Below are 16,257 nucleotides of genomic sequence, written 5' to 3' on the forward strand. Positions count from 1 at the left end.
GAAGTACCTTTAGAAATTTTTTGATTTGCTTCTCTATTTTACATCTAAATTCTTTGAATCTTTCAAAAATTTTAGATTTATATCTCATATACTTACCCATACCATGACTGAACATCGATAAAGGTAACGAAGTAGAGACAACTCCCTTTGTTAGCATATCAAATAAGCTACATACATCAAATGTGTATTAGGATAAGTATTTCAGTGATCCTTTTTCTCTTATCCCACAAGAGTAGCTTGGTCATTTTTCTTTAAAGAGATGATGCACAAACTAGATATGATTCAACAGTCAATAAGCTAAAAAGCCCATATTTCTCCAGTCTGTTAATCATTTCTTCTCCTATATGACTTAGTCTAAGGTTTCACATATACTTGAAGTTTATCTCAACTTTGGATCTCTCAGATCTAATGGCGTTCACTGCTTGCTCAATTAAGTTCACAGATACATCACCATGCAAATGATAGAGATTGTCTCTAAGAACAGAATCCAAACGATAATCACAAAGGATATATATCCATAGCCACAATAGCAACTCTTGCCCTGTTACCAATTTTGAGGGTTACTTTCTTAGCCCTCTATCTTTCCATAGACTCTATACTATAGTGCACAAAAACACTAGAGTCTAAACTCAATTGGGAGAAGAGAAAAATGTAAGGATAGTATCAAGCAATTTCAACATGCCTACTCAAGGCGTGTCCTTATTTTTTTAAGCTCTCCAGGTATGTACCTCTAAACTTTTCAAGGTTCCTTAGTTACCAATATTTTGACTAATTCAGATAGGATGCCAAGATGGTCATTCATATGGTAGTTTACCATAAACTATCCATATAAACCAAAAAGAAATCATAGGATCAAATCAATAAGTAATTCCTTGTGCATGGTTATGTCGAGACTTTTAAGCTCCTTAATATCCTTGATCATCATCAAATAATGATCATAGACTGACTGTCCATCGTGCATCTCATATGCTGTATGACTCTGATCACCTCACAACACTTATACATGAATCAAAATATCGTTGGTAGTGAACATGTTCTCATGCATACGTTGGAGTTCATCTAACATGAACTTCAACATATAGCACCTATTTTTATTATCATTGTCCATCCACTCATCAAGTATAGCTCGTTGACTTTGGATTGAACAAGCTGTTAACATCAGAATAATCTAGTAGAGAATATTGCTTAATTTTTTTAAAATTAAAAATGATTCTTAGGTTTGTGAGCTAGTGTATGTAATTAATTTCGGTTAAACAGTTGATATCTAGGATTCAAGCTAGAGGGTTGGAAACTGACACAATAAATAGTAGAGAGCAAAGATTCTAGTTGAATATTTATACTTATTTTATAATTTATTCTAAAAATTTTTAGATACAAAAAGACTCTCACTATTTTATCAGATCTCCCATGTAGGGTTTCAGAGTGGGCATGCACAGTGGAAGCATAATGAATTTCAAAATTTTTAAATTATGAAATCTTAAATATTAAATTCATAAATCAACATCTCTTTGATGATTAACAATCATATATAATATATATTTAAAATTAAATTCAAGCTATAGAAGAATACCTGTAGCATTTAATCCAAATTTCGACAGAACCTCCACCAGGTGCCTAAGTATTTGCCCTCCAATGGTGATCCATACAGGGCTATGACTAGGACACCAACTTCTTAGAATGATTTCTTCTCTAAAATTCTCACTCTAAAAATTTTTTTGGGTATCAGGACCTTAAGACCCTCTTCCTCTTCTCCTAGCCTTCCTATCCCTACCTTTCTTCTCTCCTTATCTTCCTTAATTCTCTTCCTAGGCTTCTGTCCTAAAATCAGACTTGTCCTTACTATTTTTGGAGTTATCCTAACAAGAGAAGGAAGAGATTAATTAGATAATAGAGAGATTGTATAAGAAAGAAGAGATAGGAGTAATTTTCTGAATGAATCAAATCTCCAACGCATCCCCCTTTAAATAGTTAACGACGGGTGGTCTTCGGAAATGATTCATGCCATCTCGCATCCATCAAAAAATCTCACACCCATTGATGAATTCTTATACCCATCTAGAAGGTTTTGACATATGGCAATCATCGAGAAAAAAATTCAAGAGATGCTTCACGTAGAAGGACTCTTCGGAATATTTTTCTCGATGATTCTCTGATGCATCGTACAGCTTCCCATGACGTAATTTTTTTCCACCACTCATCAGTGATATTTGGCCATCCAATAGACCAAAATGTAGGTGCTAACTTGCTGATGGTGTGAAAAAAATATGAAATTAAAATATGGCGTGACACTTGGATTAGAGTCCTTCACAAATTAGACTCTTGGTTTGGTGCATGGATCAGATTGGCAGGATTTCCAACTTCAACCAATTTCTATGATTAAAAGAAAAGGTTTTTTAACCTCAAAAGGATGTTTTGTACTTAAAATTAAGTCAAAAATCACCAAAAAAAAAATTTCATCATGAAACATTGGATAAGCTCGAGGAAGGGGTGTCCCATCTCATGAGATGCGAAACCTATTTTTGCGCACAAAGACTGCACCCACATGTAAGAAAACTTCTTGATGCATGGAGATCTAGTTTATTAACTCTAAATTTTTGATACATATAGCCAAGGGCTGATCCAACTCAAATCCAAAATTATTTTGAATTAATTTAGCTTTAATTAACCCAATCTGAAATCAATTTCAAACCCAATTCAAAACAAGGAGCTAGTTTTTGCAACATGTGCTAGCATGTCTATTTTCCAAACATAATCTAATACAATTAGACCCCTGATCAATTTCTTTTATGTGTGATCTATTGGGTTCCACATCTAGCTAATAGTGGGCTTGAGTGCAAGTCAATCTGATTTTATTAAAATTTAATCTAATCGATCTAGATCCAATCGAGCTAACCCGATTTCAACAATTAGAATTCTTTCTCATTGGCGATCGAATTAAACTCTTTAATTTGATCAATTCTACAAGACAAGATTGATGTCTAACAATATATCATGTCTATCTAAAAGATATAAAATTTTGATAAAAATATCAAAAATATCCTTCAGTGGAAAGTTACCATGCAATTCAATCCTTTGATCTCCCTGCATCCCGAATATGACTCTAGATATGGAATGATGTCAAATTCAATATCATATTCATATTTTTCTCAATCTTAAATGATAATTTAATTAATAAAATATTAAAAATTCTTTTTAATTTTTATTCTACTTTGATCAAAGGCTTCCTGAATCATCAATCGATCAGAGCAAGTAGGATGCGATCTCCTCTTACCAGGAGTGATCGATTCCATGTTGACCTACTCATAACCTCCATACATATTTCACCATATCCAGAATACCCCATACATAACTAAATCATAAATGAGTATGAACCAAAAATATGAATTCATGTATACAAGGTTCTATGATAGTCTCAAGTCAAAGGATTACATGCACAACTCCCACTATAAAAAAATATCTTTTGACGGATAAGTAAATTTCGTAAGATATTTCTTAAGTCAAATCAATTCAGTGAACTCATTCTTTAATGAGCACCCACTTTCTTATATTAGTGTCTTATATAAGTGACTTATGAGATCAGCCACCCTCTTCATCGAGCATACATAGGAAGTGCTAGTCTATCCAGAATATTAATCTCCTACTCAATGCTCCTATGACTCAGAATATTCTAAATCAGAGTTTTTAAGATTTTAGGTTTCATAGGTATGATCTTATCATAACCCTAAACCCATTATCCTAATTTATGGAGTTCATCATAATCATTACGAAAGTAAGATGCAGCATATAATGAAAAATACTTTTTATTATTTATAAAGAGTCAATACATGAGTCTGGAAGATTACAAAAAAAACTCATCAAAATATAAATTTAGATTGGCTTGTAGGGCATATTCTTTTCAATCTTCCACTTGCAGTAAAGCCAATCATCTTTATATTTTATCCCCAAACAATCACGGTGGCAATTGAACTATTATTATGGTAGAGCCTAAGTGAACAGGTCTGTTATGTTGTTCTTTGTTTCTACTCATTCAATGACAACATCTTGTCTTTCGATTATTTTACAAATGAGATGGAAGCATCTTAGAATGTGCTTGAATTTATGATGAGATCTTGATTCCTTTGCTTGAGCAACTGCTCCAGTATTATCATAGTAAAGTGGTACTAGATTCTCAATCTCAGGAATGACACCCAATTCAGTGATGAACTTCTTCATCCAGATAGCTTCCTTTGTAGCTTCACTTGCAGCTATGTACTCTGCCTCAGTGGTTGAGTCAGCTACAGTCTGCTACTTAAAACTTTTCTAATTAACAGCTCCATTATTAAAAGTAAAGACATATCCTAAAGTGGACTTGCTATCATCAAGGTCTGATTGGAAACTAGAGTCAGAATAACCTTCTAGTTTTAGATCAGATCCTCTATATACCAGAAAAATATCTTTAATCCTTCTCAAGTACTTAAAAATATTTTTTACTGCTTTTCAATGATCCTCTCCTAGATCAGCCTGAAATCTACTAACTATGCCTAAGGTATAGGCAACATCAGGCCTAGTACATAGCATAGCATACATGATTGACCCTACTGCCGAAGCATAGGGAATAGAACTTATTCTATTTTTCTCTTCTGGTATTTTAGGAGACATCTTTTTAGAGAGATGTATGCCTTGACTCATGGGTAAGTAACCTCTTTTACTCCCATCCATGCTAAACCTCTTTAGCACTAAGTCTATGTATCTGGATTGAGACAAGCCTAACATCCCCTTAGATCTATCCCTATAGATCTTTATACCTAGTATATAGGATGCTTCATCCAAATTCTTTATGGAAAACTTACTTGATAGCCATGTCTTGATCGATTGTAATATTGGGATATTATTCTCAATGAGAAGTATGTCATCCACATATAAAACTAAGAAGACAATAACACTCCCACTAGTCTTCTTGTATATACAAAGTTCATCTATATTTTTGATAAAGCCAAACTCTTTGGCTGCAACATCAAAATTAATGTTCCAACTCCTCGAGGCTTGCTTTAATTCATAAATGAATTTCTTAAGCCTGCATACCTGATTTGCTCTCCCTTTTGAGATAAATCCTTCTGACTGAGACATGTAAACCTCTTCCTCAAGATAACCATTAAGGAAGGTGGTCTTTACATCCATTTGTCAAATCTTATAATCATGGTATGCTACTATTGCAAGTATAATCCATATAAATTTGAGCATAGTAGCAAGTAAAAATATTTTATAATAATCAATATCCTATTTTTATCTAAAATCTTTAGCCATCAATCTAGCTTTATAGGTTTTAACTTGGTCATCTACCCCAATCTTTTTCTTATAGACCCATTTGCATCCAATAGAGATCACATCTTTTGGTGCATCAACCAAAGTCCACACTTGGTTGGAGTACATAGAATTTATTTTGGATTTTATAGCCTCTAGCCATTTGTCTGAGTTCTTACTCATGATGGCTTCTGTACGGGTCAAATATTCATCATTCTCAATGATGTGAGCTTCATTATTCTCAATAACGAACCCATACCTTATATGTGCATTCCGCACTCTATCTGACCTTCAGAGAGGAGGTGTATTTTATGGTTGTACTTCATTAATGGATATTTATGATTGAGGATCATCTTGTGCTTGCATTTGTAGGTTTTGAACTTCTCCAAGTTCAAATTTCTTCTCACTGGCTCTTTCTAGGATAAGCTTCTTTTTCATAAAAGTGACATATTTACTGACAAACACCTTTTGTTCAATAGGATGGTAAAAGAGATATCCTATACTCTCTTTAGGATAACCTACAAATAAGTATTTATCTGCCCTAGCACTAAGCTTATATCTAAAGTTTCTTTTAACATAAGCTGGACAGCCCCATATCTTAAAATACTTAAGATTAGGCTTCTTTCCTCTCTATATCTCATATGGAGTGCTTGGTATAGATTTTGAAGGTACTCTATTCAGGATATAGATAGCTATTTCTAAGGCATATCCTTGAAGAAAATAGGCAAGTCTATAAGGCAAATCATGGACCACACCATATCTAATAAAGTGCGATTCCTCTTTTCTGTTACACCATTTAGCTGTGGTATATAGGAAGGGGTCCCTTCTGAGAGAATTTTATTTTCTTTAAGATGATCTAGAAACTCATTGGATAAGTATTCTCCTCGATCAGATCGAAAAATTTTAATATTTTTTTAGTTTATTTCTCGACCATACTTTGATACTCTTTAAATTTATCAAAGGTCTCGAATTTATATTTCGTAAGATACACATATTCAAACCTAGGTAAATCATCAGTGAATATTATAAAATAAAAATATCCTCCTCTGGCTTTTGTTATCATTGGATCACATACATCAGTATGCACAAGTCCTAATAACTCACTTGTCTTTTCTGTATGTCCACTAAATGAAGTCTTAGTTATTTTTCTCATAAGATAAGATTCACAAGTACCTAATGATTCATAATCATAGGGATCAAAGTATTCTTCTTTGTATAACTTGTTAATCCTTGTCTCACTTATATGACCAAGTCGATAATGCCAAAGTAAAATATTATTCATCTCTTCTCTCTTTCACTTTTTGCTTTCATCAATATAAAAAATATTGTCATTAGATAGAATTAGAAGACCATTATTAACAATGCCATGATAAAAAATTTCATTAGAAAAAAAAATTGAGCAACTATTGCTCTTTCCATTTATTTCATAATCTCATAGCATTAGCAACAATACAAAAATAATATTTCTAATGATCTTAGGTATATAATAATAGTTTTCTAGCACTAAGATCTTCCCAGAAGGTAACTTCAACATATATATTCTTACAGCCTCTACTTGGATGGACTCTCCTCCAGCACCGTAGAGCTTGAAGTCACCCTTCTTCAGCACTCTAATATTCTGCAGCCCCTGTAATGACTTGCAGATATGAGAACCACTAGTGGTATCCAATATCCAAGAGTCTGAATTAGAAGAACTTAATGACAAAATTGTATGTATCTCATACATACCTTTTGATGCATCGCTTACACTAGCCTTTATAGTTGCAAGATATTATTTGCAATTCTTTTTTCAATGTCTTACCTTACCGCAGTGAAAGCAGGTACTTTGTTCGGAGACTTTCTTTTCTTTCTTCTTCATCTTGCCACCCTTAGGGTTCAGTGCTTTCTTTGAACCCTTCAAACCTAACTTTTTCTTAGAGATTTTATCCAAAAGAAGAAGTGAAGCTTTTTCTTTCTTAATATGGCTCTCAGCTATCTTGAGCATATTCAACAGCTCAGGCAAGGAGGTATTCAATTTGTTCATGTGATAGTTCATGACAAACTGATCGAATGACTTGGGGAGAGATTGCAGAATCAAATTCTGACTTAATTCTCCATCCATCACAAAACCTAGTTGATCCAATCTGGTGATCAGATCAATGATCTTCAGGATAGGTCTTGTACGGATGATCTCTTAATCATTCTAGCATGAAATAACTGCTTAGATATTTCATATCTAACAGTCCTACTCTGTTCTCCATACAACTCTTTAAGATTGAGGAGTATGGATTGAGTATCCATACTCTCATACTGCCTCTATAATTCATTGCTCATAGAGGTCAGTATGATGCACTTGACAGTCAAACTGTCATTCTTTCACATTTTGTATGTGGATACCTCCTCCTCTGTGGCATCATCCCTAACCTCTTGTGGTTCGGAGACATCAAAAATATAGGAGAGCTTCTCCTGAGTGAGTATGATTTTTAAATTTCTCAATCAGTCCACATAATTAGAATCGATCAATTTGTTGGAATCTAAAATTTTTCACAATGATAGTGAAGATGTCATTTGTAGAATTTAATCTACAATGAATAAAGAATATTACATAAGCAAACAACTCATGTTGACTTATACAATTAAATTAGGTCTTTAGATTTTATTATACCTCTCACTATTTTATCGAACATCATAATCCTCTACTATGATGAATGAGATATATTACATATTTATCTTAGTGGGATTGAGATTCTAATTTCTCATAATGATCTTGTATTAACACAATAAATCTTTATGAGTTCATAGGTAGGAAACTCTTTTTAATTGCATCTCATGCAATTCTCAATATCATATCTTAACCTCTAAAATATTATTAACCTTGTGTTAACATAACAAGCTATAATATTTTAGTTAAGTAAGATCCTTCATTTCAATACAGTCAAATTTGAATATAACTGCCCCTGTGTTAACACAACAAAGTAGTATATCCAAAATTACCGTAAGCATCTTCTATGCACCAAAATTATGCTATATCAATCCTTATGATAAGCTTTGTGTTAACACAATAAACTAGTCATAGTTCATTATGTAACATTAACCTAGCATGAAGGAAGGCCCCTAGTAGTGTTGTCAACATTAGAATTTTTCAATATCAAGATCGCTTAATCAAATTGGCCAGGTAAGTAAGATGAGGGTCCCCCATTACTTTCTTTAGATATCAATAAATTGGCCATGTCAGATAATGAAACCAATTAAAGAACCACCTGCAGTAATTTCTAGACATCAATTGATTAATTGATCAAGAATTGGTTAACCCCTAGTTGCATATCACTACAACTTAATATAATTTTAGTGAGGGCTTTTATTTGGTCTCATACACATTCTAACTATATAATGCTAATTTATGTATCAACATTAAAAATATTCTATATGTGCAAGTGTAACATATAGACTTTCATCATCCTAGGACAACCTTGCAGTATAACTCCGTTATGCTAGGACAACTTTATGTCAAGATGAGGAAGTGGTGAATCATATATGCATCAATTCATATCATCATATGAAAGCATAATACATAGCATAATTTATCTTATAGCACGAATCATAATATGCATCACTGTTGCTCCTTGGATTGATTTTGATGATTACAAAGCATTTGAAGGGGTACTAATGATTTTCGCTTGAAAAAGACTTATTGCTTTTCAGAGGCAAAATTGTAATTTTACCAAAACTCTGATTTGAAAGCATCAAGTGATAGAACAAAAGATTTGTGATTCATTGGTGATAATTTTATTATTTTTGGACTTGTATTTTGAAAGATATTCATGTTTAAAAATTATGAGTCGATCCATGAGTCAACTCATGGCACAATGAGCTGTTTGGCATGCAGATTTTTTGGCTTGGCACAACCTGTGAGTCGACCCCTAAGGCATGAGTCGACCCCTACTGTTTTTAGGCCAAAAATCACAGAACCTTGTCTTCTGGTTGTTTTCTGATATTTTTCCATAGAGGTCGACCCATGAGTCGACCCCCAAGCATGAGTCGACCCATGAGTCGACCCCTGTGACAGGATTATTCTGCAACGGCTAGTTTTTAACCCATTCTAAGTGCTTTTAATGCTCATTTAATGTGGTCTAACGGTTCTATTTCAGTCCAGAATATTTTTCATCATTTCTTAAAGCTATAAAAGGGACAAAAAGGTGGGAATCAAAAAGGAAGGAAAAAGAAGAGAGATTTTTGAAAAAGGAATTTCAAGCAAACTTTTCAGCCCTAAGCAAAAGCTCACTCAAAGCATTCAAGAAGCCTTTAATCCAAGCTTACCAACTTCTCAAGTGCACATTCAAGTCTCCAACCACCTTGAGGAAATCAAAAAGAGTCTTCTTCTTCTTGAGTAAATTATATTTAAAGTCTCATACGCTCATTAAAGGAGCTTTCTCTGTACTTTTTGTGCTATTCATTGTTATACTCTGGTTGAGTTAGTGTTCTTTGTTTTGGAAGAGTTTCAAAATAAGGAAAGGTTGATCCGAACCTTGAATCGGAGTGTATTGGGTTGGCTTGTACCCGAAAAATAAGTGGGCTAGCTTGGGATAGCTAGAGTCGGAGTTTTCGATATTTGTATTCGGGTTGAATACAAGATTAGTGGATTGAAATTCCCAAGTAGGAGCTTGGGGAGTGGATGTAGGTGCAAGGATTGGCACCAAACCACTATAAATCCTTTTATTTGTGATGTGCCTAATTGCTCTTCTTTAACTCTTCATTATTCTCTTGCATTCTTGCTTTTAGCCATTAGCCTTGAATTAGCTTTACTCTCCCTATTTATTTAGCTATTATCAAATATTTTTCATAAGTCATAAGTTAAGCTTAAAATTTTTTAGAAACTCAATTCACCCCCCTCTTGGGTTGCATAGCTGGGCAACAAGTGGTATCAGAGCCCGGTGCTCTAGCCCTACTTTGATCTAACCAATCAAAGAGCCAAAGATCTATGGCAACTCAAGTCGGCACTTCTCTAGCCGAGGGGCAGTCCACTAACCGACCTCCACTTTTCAATGGGTCTAATTACACCTATTGAAAAGCTCGGATGAAAATATTCATTCAAGCACTAGACTATGATATGTGGAGTATCATAGTGAACGGCCCTCACACACCCACTAAGATTATTGATGGTACGGAATCAGCCAAACCCGAAAAAGAGTGGGATGAGGTTGATAAGAAAATGGCCCAATTAAATGCTAGAGCTATGAATGTTCTATATTGTGCTCTTGATGCTAACGAATTTAATCACATTTCTACTTGCTTGTCTGCTAAAGAAATATGGGATAGGTTAGAAGTAACCCATGAAGGAACCAATCAAGTAAAGGAGTCCAAAATCAACATGCTTGTGCATAAATATGAATTGTTTAAAATGGAGCATGATGAGTCCATAACTGATATGTTTACTTGCTTTACTAATATTACAAATAGTTTAAAGAGTCTTGATAAGTCCTATACTAACAGTGAGCTTGTAAGAAAGATTCTCAGGTCCTTATCAAGAACTTGGAAAGCCAAAGTGACCGCCATCCAAGAAGCCAAGGACTTGAACATTCTACCCTTGGAAGAGCTTCTTGGATCATTGATGACTCATGAGCTGAGCATGAAGCAACATCAAGAGGAAGAAGTCAAAAAGAAGAAAATAATCACCCTCAAATCCACAGCTCCACCAGATGAAGAAACTGATGACACCGAAAATGAAGAGCAGGATGAAGAGATGGCACTCATTACCCTAAGATTCAAAAAATTTTTGAGAAAAAAAGAAATAAGGGATGAGGAAGAGACCATTCACAAAAGGGGAATAGAGCAAAGAAAAGGATAAAGACCAATCCCTTATCTGCTATGAGTGTAAGAAACTGGGACACTTCAAGTCCGAATGCCCACAACTGAAGAAGGGTCCCAAGAAATACAAGAAGAAGGCCATGATGGCTACTTGGAGTGCGAGTGATGACTCAAGCTCCAAAGAGGAAGACTCGATTGAACAAGCCAACCTGTGCCTTATGGCACATGAAAATGAGGTAACTTTCGAAACTCCTAATGACTTTACATTTGAAGAACTGCATGAAGCTTTTTGTGATTTAGTTGATGAACTAAAGAAACTAGGGATAAAGAACAAAGATCTAAAATCAAAAAATCAATCTTTATTGAAATAAAATAAAAATATTGCAATTGAAAAATCCTTCCTACTTCAAGAAAATCAAAGTTTAAAGAATGAAATTGCCAAGTTAAAACCATTAGTTGAAAAATTCACCTTGAGTTCAAATAAACTTAATATGATTCTTGAAAATCAAAAGGCCGTGTATGATAAGGCTGGACTTGGCTATAACCCCTTGAAGAAACAAAAGTATCTGAAAAATATCTATGTAAACTCTTTAAGCAACAAGTCTTCTAATATTACTTGCTTCAAATGTGGTAGAGTAGGACATAAGTCATACACTTGCTTCTCTAACAAATCTGCAAACTCAAATGTAAAAAAAATATGGGTTCCAAAAGGAACCATTATGACTAACCTAAAAGGACCCAAGAGAGCTTGGGTACCTAAAATAAAAACTTGACTTTTGCCTGCAGGTGTGTCTAGCATCCCAAGGAGGAAACAGAAAATGATATCTTGATAGTGGATGCTCAAGACACATGACTGGTGATGAATCTCAATTCATCACTCTTGATGCCAAGAATGGAGGGATGGTCATCTTTGGAGACAATGGTAAAGGAAAGATCATCGGTATAGGTAACATTGATATCACTCCCTCCAAATACATTGAAAATATTTTGTTAGTAGATGGTTTAAAGCATAATTTACTTAGTATTAGTCAATTGTGTGATAAAGGATATAAAGTTATTTTTGAATCTTCTGTTTGCATTGTAACTAGTCCCATTAATGAAGGTATTAAATTTATTGGACATAGACATGGTAATATTTATATGGTAGATTTGAATGATCTATCCAAAATAAACATGTAATGCCTAGTATCCTTGAATGCCAAAATTAATGAGACTAGTTGGCTTTGGCATCGTAGGCTTGCACATATTAGCATACATTCACTTTCAAAATTAATTAAAAAATAATTGATTCTTGGTTTGCCAAAATTAAATTTTGAAAAGGATAAAATTTGTGATGCATGCCAACTAGGTAAACAAACAAGAGTTTCATTTAAATCCAAAAATATTGTTTCAACCTCTAGACCTTTAGAGCTTTTGCACATTGACTTATTTGGACCTACTAGAACTACTAGTCTAGGAGGAAAATGATATGGTTTTGTAATTATAGATGATTACTCTCGTTTTACTTGGGTTTTCTTTTTGGCACACAAAGATGAAACTTTTCAAGTTTTCACTAAATTTTACCGAAAAGTCACTAATGAGAAAGGATTTTCAATTCAAAATATTCGAAGTGATTATGGAACTGAATTTGAAAATCAAGACTTTGAAAAATTTTGTGATGAAAAAAAAATTGGCCATAATTTCTCTGCACCTAGGACACCCCAACAAAATGGGGTAGTAGAAAGAAAAAATAGAACCTTAGAAGAAATGGCCCGTACCATGCTATGTGAAAGCAACCTTCCATGATATTTTTGGGCAGAAGCAATTAACACAGCATGTTACATCTTAAATCATGCTTTGATTAGACAAATTTTAAAGAAAACCCCTTATGAGCTTTGAAAAAGAAGAAAACCTAATATTGCTTATTTTCATATTTTTGATTGCCGATATTTTGTATTAAATAATGGTAAAGAAAGACTTGGAAAATTTGATACAAAATCAGATGAAGCAATTTTTCTTGGTTACTCCACTAGTAAAGTTTTTAAAGTTTTTAACAAAAGAACCTTAGTAGTAGAGGAGTCAATACATGTTGTCTTTGATGTATCTAACGATCTTCCTTCAAAGAAGAATGAAGGTGTTGATGATGCAGATCCTCTTATAGAAGGAATGAGGGAGATCACTCTGAAAGACTCTACAATTCAAGATGATGAGGAACATGAAGACAAACAGGATGAGGAAGGTGAAGAACATCAAGAATAACCTCAAGGTACAAATGACCTACCCAAAGAATGGAGGTATGTTCACAATCACCTTAAGGAGCTAATTATTGGTGATCCTATGCATGGGGTAAGAACTCGTTTTTCACTTAAAGATGTATTTAATCATTGTGCTTTTGTCTTTCATCTTGAACCAAAAACTATTGAAGAAGCTGAAAATGATTATAATTGGATTAATGCAATGCAAGAGGAACTTAATCAATTTGAAAGAAATAATGTATGGACTTTAGTATCAAGACCTAAAAATTATTCAATAATTGGCACAAAATGGGTCTTTAGGAACAAATTAGATGAACATAAAAATGTAATAAGAAATAAAGCAAGATTGGTTGCTAAAGGTTATAATCAAGAAGAAGGAATTGATTTTGATGAGACCTTTGCACCTGTTGCTAGATTAGAGGCCATTAGACTTCTACTTGCATATGCTTGCTTTATGAAATATAAATTATTTTAAATGGATGTCAAAAGTATATTTTTGAATGGATGTATTGCTGAAGAAGTCTATGTAGAATAACCCTCAGGTTTTGAAAATCATGCCTTTCCTAATCATGTTTTTAAATTAAATAAAGCTCTATATGGTTTGAAACAAGCACCTAGGGCTTGGTATGATAGGCTAAGCAAATTTTTACTAAATAATGATTTTTCAAGAGGTAATATAGACACAACCCTTTTCTTTAAAAAAAATCAAAATGATATGTTAATTATACAAATATATGTTGATGATATTATTTTTGGGTCTACTAATGAATCTCTTTGTCAAGACTTTGCTAAGCTCATGCAGGGGGAGTTCGAGATGAGCATGATGGGAGAACTTACATTCTTCCTTGGACTCCAAATCAAACAAACCAAGGAAGAAATCTCCATCACCCAAAGCAAGTACACAAGGGAATTACTCAAAAGATTTGGAATGGAGAACTCCAAAGCAATTGGCACACCCATGAGCCCTTCATGTAAGCTTGACAAGGATGAAGAAGGTAAAAGTGTAGACTTAAAATATTATAGAGGTATGATTGGCTCTCTATTATATTTAACTGCAAGTAGACCTGATATCATTTTTAGTGTTTGTGTGTGTGCTAGATTTCAATCTAATCCTAAAGAATCTCACTTGAATGCTGTTAAAAGAATCCTTAGATATTTAAATGGTACTCAAACTCTAGGATTATGGTACTCTAGGGACTCATTAATTGATTTAATAAGATATTCAGATGCTGACTTTGCTGGATGTAGATTAGATAGAAAAAGCACTAGTGAAACTTGCCAATTTCTCAGAGTTAACCTAATCTCCTGGTTTAGCAAGAAATAAAATTCGGTAGCACTGTCTACGACCGAGGCCGAATACATTGCAGCCAAAAGTTGTTGTACTCAAATCTTGTGGATTAAGCAACAACTCAAAGATTTTGGTATCAAACTTAATGAAACACCCATAAGATGTGATAACACTAGTGCCATAAATCTTACTAAAAATCTAATTCAGCATTCTAGGTCTAAACAAATTGAAATCAGACATCATTTTATAAGAGAACATGTTCAAAATAAAGATATAATTCTTGACTATGTTTGTACTGAAAAATAATTAGCCGATATTTTTACAAAGGCCCTAAGTGAAGATAGATTCTGTGAAATTAGGAGAGATCTAGGAATTCTTGATCCATTTGCTTAAATATCTCTCTAATTCCAAGGAATCAATGTCAAAATTTCTTTGAGCTCAATTTCCATCATCTCTCTTGGACCTAAAAGCTCAAGATTATCATTCTCACAACTTTTCATAGAGCAAAAATTCTTCTCCCAGAATTCTGAATTTTTTTTTCGAAATTTATTCATATTTTTCTTGAAATTTTGTGAATCATGAGTTGACCCCCTAGGGTCGACCCAATGGCATACTTGTAATTTTTGGCCAAAACCCCACGGATTCCTCTCTTTTTGGTTAAAACCCCGTTCATGAGCCGACCCTCTCCATCTTCGTCTTCTTCCCTCCAAAACCCATAGTCCTCTTCTTCTTTCTCTCCAAATCCAAGGTCTAAGCCCAAGATCTTTCTCCCATCATCTCTCCACCTCAAATCGCCCCTTGGGAAAGGAGCTATTCCCATTCTTCTCCCTTGATTGGAGCGATTGGAGTGTGCCCTAGCTTCCACTATTCTCCTCCAAATTGAGGTTTCTCTCCTCCAAAAATCCTTTTCCATCCCCTAATAACCCTTTATCTCCTCACACATTTGATCTTCCAAGTCTCCTTGCTTGTTCTGGTGATGAGTATGGCTCCAAAAATGAAGCTCCCTCAAAGAAGGAAATCGGTCCATGAGTTGGAAGAGAGCGTGCGCAGGAAAAGACAAGCTTCTCAGACCTCTTCTGCTTCTATTCCTGCTTCGGCATCTGCTCCAGGTTCCTCTCAGTCTCCTCTTAGCCCTAGTAAAATTTTTCTCTCTGTCAGAAAGGTAGAAATCGGGAAAAATGTTGACTTCAGATTTTTTGAAAAAGAGGGGTTCTCCATGGTTCAAAGATCAAAAACCAAGATTGGGGATTTTACTGTTCTCTTAAAGAAGTTACATATGTGGATTTGGTTAGAGAGTTTTATCTGAATCTGTGCTATGGCAATGGAACAGTAACATCCACTATTAAGGGTATTGATATCTATTTAGATCCTGTTATTTTGAGAGAGATTCTTCATTTGCCCTGTGAGGGATACTCAAACATGAAACTCCCAGTAAAGAAAGAAGGAATCAATGTGATTTTAGGAGGAACCTACTCGGGAAGCCTAAATAAACTAGAAGCCAAGATCCTGTCCATTGAAATGAGAATTCTACATCAATTGGTAACAAAGCTTTTCTTCCCAAGAAGTGGTAGACATGACCTTCTTTCAGGCTGAGACATCTGTATTATGTTTCATGTGATTACCCAAACCCTCCTAAACCTCCCTGCATTAATGATAGAAGCCATGAGGGAA

The sequence above is a fragment of the Elaeis guineensis genome, chromosome 13 (genome assembly GCF_000442705.2).
Source record: "Elaeis guineensis isolate ETL-2024a chromosome 13, EG11, whole genome shotgun sequence".
Lineage (NCBI taxonomy): Eukaryota > Viridiplantae > Streptophyta > Magnoliopsida > Arecales > Arecaceae > Elaeis > Elaeis guineensis.